The following is a 3,977-nucleotide window of genomic DNA, read 5'->3' on the forward strand; positions in this document are numbered from 1 at the left end:
TTTAAAAACTACCTGTTGGTTTTGGAAGGAAAAGATTTACACTGTTTTTGGAGGACTCCTTTTTAAGACTCCATCTTCATTTGATAGCTTCAAATGCAAGGTGTCACTCACCTTCCTCCATGATGCAAGGAAGCACCTCTCCAGCCCTCCTGCTCAAATCCTGCTTTGTCAATGTAAAGCTTTGAAGGATTCACTCACCACAAAAGAACTGAACATCTAAGCTTAGGCCTTCCTTTCCTAAGTAAAACAGGATCCCTAGCTCTCCCTGAGTCAAAGCTGTCAGATGTATTTCACACTGAATTTATCTGCAAAATTAACTCTCCCGGTTTGGTTGACAGCACCTGAGCTCTTTTCTCAAAGCCAAACCAGCTGTGAGTTTCTGCTTGAAAATACAGAAGTATCCAGGTGAAAGTCAGAATGAGAAGGGAGAGTACTTTTTGGCTGTGAGCTACAATGTCGCTTTGGTATAAATGCTAGGAGTCTGTCCTCCAGCCTGTGCTTGGTCAACACATCAGAACATTTTGCTTGTTGTATGCCATTTCCCAACTCAAGCCACTGGTCTCAAGGTATAATTTCAGGTATAGCTATTCACAGCCCCAGCAGAGAGTATGCAAAGTAGGAGAAGTGCAGTTTTGTACAGACATTGGTAGTACATGTGAGTATGCTGTTGCACTATTTGATCGCCCACTGAAGCACTATTGGAGGAATGCTGTATGTGTGTAGACAGAGAGATGTATAGTAGAGGCTTTGGTCTGGAAAATATGACATCTATAGTAGGGCACTAGGATTATATGTTTTAGCTGCTCCTATTTACCAGGGATAGTTCCAATTTTCTGGTACTTATCCTGGTAAATTGCAGTCCCTGTTTAATTCCTCTTTTTTGGAGATGCCTTATTTAATTTTAACAATATAAGTTGCTAGACTTGAGATTCTTGACAGTTCCACTAGCACCTGAGTCTTTAGGGGAGAGGGGGAGAGGGGGAAAGGGGGAGCGTGTGTGTGTGTAAACAAAATGAACAGGATTTGGCTCTAGGGCACATACAGGCATGTGCATGAACACTATAGTGTTATGGAGTGTGTGTCCTATTGTTTTATATACTGCAGCTGCTAGTCTGTCACAGCATGCTATTGGCAACAGAAAGGGCTTTTCCAGGAATATTGAAAGCAAGAGGAAGTAAGCAGTAGGTCTGCTGCTCAGGATGGTGAAATATTAGCAGGTGACAAAGACAAGGCAGAACTGCTCAGTGCCTGTTTTCCTCCCTCTTCTCCCAAAAGGGTGATGGAATTGAGGGAATGCACCTCATATTTGCTTTGCAGACCTGCAGGGAGATGGAGAAGAGTCCTCCAAGTTGCTAGGCTGTACTTGTCCTTTGCTCATCTGCTAATCTTCCTTCATGTAAACTGGTACTCTTTCAGTTAGCTCTTTCCTGGGCCCTTGCAGTCTTCAACATTTTTATCCATGATGTAGATGAACAGGTGGAGGTAGTCCTTATCAAATTTGTGAGTGACATGACCCTGGGAGGGGTAGCCAGTGTCTGACCATTGAACCAATTACCTTGGGGGGGGTCAGCTCTCCCACCCTGATGGCCCTCAATGGGGAGAGGCAAGAAGTCAGTTCAACCCACCCTCCACCACTCAATGCAGGAAATCCAGATATAGAGCACCCCAACAGATAATCATCCAGATTGTGCTTGAAGACCTGCTTCAAGAAGTTTCTCCTGATGTTCAACCAAAATCTACCCCCCCCGCGCGTGTGCATAACTTTAAGCCATTAGACCTAGTCCCACCCTCTGGAGCAGCAGAGAACAAATTCTTTTCTATGTGATGACTCCATTCAATATTTGAAGAAAGGTATCATGTACCCCTGCTCAGTCTTCTCCAGGCTAAATAACCACAGTTCCTTCAACCCTGCCTCACTTATACCCAGAACAAGACACAGCACTCCAGATGAGGTCTGTGTAGTGAAGAATAACGTGGAATGATTACTTCTGGTGACTTGATAACAATGGTTCTATTGATGTAGCCTAAAATCACATTTTTTGAAGCTGCATCACATTGCTAACCCATGTTCCACTTGTGATTGGCTGCAATCCCCTTTTCACATGTACAGCCGCCAAGCAGATATCCTATTATATCTATGTATTTGATTCTATCTCCCCCCCCCCCGTTGCTGCCACTGCTGCAGAACTCTTACTTTCATATTGAATTTCATGTTGTTCATTTCAGCCCAGTTTCCCATTCTATCAAGGTCATTTTGAATTCCTCCTTTTATTCCTCCGAAGCAATGCCCCCACTGCTACCTTGAGGAGTGGGAGGCCTTTGGCTTGGAATGTAATACCTCTCCTCAGGCAATTACCTCCAAGAGCATTGTCTGCACTGATGGGTTGATACGGGGATACATATGGTCACTGATTTAAAGCGGGACAGTTCCTTGGTGGGTGTGGGTATGTGTGTGTGTGAGAGAGGGGGTGCTCTGAGAGTACAGGCTCCAGCAGTCCCAATTCATATGGCTCAATGACCCCTGATCCAAAGGGGTGAGGCCTCGTCATGGTACTGGGGCCTGGGTAGATTTACAGAGCCTCTGGTGCCGCTAATCCAATGGGTCTGACTCTGTTCTTTCCTTGTCAGAGTCCAGGCTATTGCTCAGGACAGAGATCCTGAGAGAGAGCTTTCTTTTTAAAAAGAGCTAGACCAATTCATGGAGAATCAGTCTGTCGATGGCTCAATGGAGGCTCCATGCTCAGAGGGGGTTACCAGATGCCGGGGACAAAGAACAAGGGATGTCCATTTCTTTCATGCCAGGGCATGATCTGAGGGCACATGATGCAACCACCTTGCTGCAGCTAAGTGGGGTTGGGTCTGGCAGTACCTAGATGGGAGATGCTTTTGGAACCCCATGTATCCTGTTTTAAGTTCCATAATGTAGGAAAGTAGGATATAATGTTTAAATAAGTAAAATGCCCTTTTGAAAGTTTCCCAGAGGCATTTAGCTGGCATTATTGGAAACAGATGGATCTTTGGTCTGATCCAGTAGGGCTGTTCTTAAGTACCATGCTAAAGGTCACATTGGAAAGTGGAGGCTGACAGGCTAATTTGTTTTTCAGGTACCACAGGACTCTGTTGCTTTTGCTGCAAAAGACTTAGCACGCAACTACTCCTCTGGAATGTGAAGAGGTAACAGAACCTGAATCACCCAAGACCTGAAATCCATGTTTAGCCTAGTAAACAATGGGCTAGTGGTTAACTTGTGGAAAACCAAGCGTGACAAACTGAGGGCAATTTCTTCATGTGCTGCACATCTCAGCTCAGGCTGCCCTCTTACTTGATCCCCTGTAACCTTCTTTCTGCCTTACAGAATCCTGTGTTCTCTTGCCCATTAAGCAATCATTCTGAGTTTGGTTTTTAGCTGTCCCCATGGAGTACAGGAAAGCAATAAACAGAGAAGAAAACACACACAACCTCAGTCTACATGCTGTGGCTTCCCTTCAACAAGTTTAATTGGTGTCAGGCAGTCACTTAATAGGAAGGGAGACGAGGCATCTCTACCTGGCCACTGCTAGTTTTAATTGGTCCGTTTGTCCTGTAGCAGAGGAATTGTTGCAAGCTGGGACCAATAGGGTCAGTTGTGTTTCCTTGCTTGATGTTTAACAGCATGCTAAAATTTGACTGGGTGGCAACAGTCATGGTCAATTTCCACTGTTCTTTTCTCATTCCATCAGATAACAGCATAAATGAAGAAGCAATGTGGCAAGGGGTCGGTCCCTCTCCCTCCCGCCCATGCTCTGGATGTTCTTATTTCTTGGAGCATTTCCTATGAGAGATAGTATGCCTCTGAACCCCAGTTGCTGGGAACTGCAGGTGAAGAGTGTGGGCATCTGTTTCGTCACTTTGAGGACATGATGCTGGACTAGATGGGCCTTTGCTCTGATCCAGCAGGCTGTTCTTGTCTTTTTAAAATCTGGTGAGCTGTTGGAAAA

At 45.1% G+C, this 3,977-nt stretch overlaps 1 long non-coding RNA gene across 1 annotated transcript; it reads left to right on the forward strand.

Annotated features, from left to right (window-relative positions):
- The first annotated feature begins 340 nt into the window (after nucleotides 1–340).
- Nucleotides 341–3,458, forward strand: LOC133386818 (uncharacterized). The gene is made up of 2 exons (XR_009763306.1): nucleotides 341–655; nucleotides 3,105–3,458. It is a non-coding gene; the product is annotated as an uncharacterized LOC133386818 (long non-coding RNA).
- Nucleotides 3,459–3,977: the final 519 nt, after the last annotated feature.

The sequence above is a fragment of the Rhineura floridana genome, chromosome 6, assembly GCF_030035675.1.
Source record: "Rhineura floridana isolate rRhiFlo1 chromosome 6, rRhiFlo1.hap2, whole genome shotgun sequence".
NCBI lineage: Eukaryota > Metazoa > Chordata > Lepidosauria > Squamata > Rhineuridae > Rhineura > Rhineura floridana.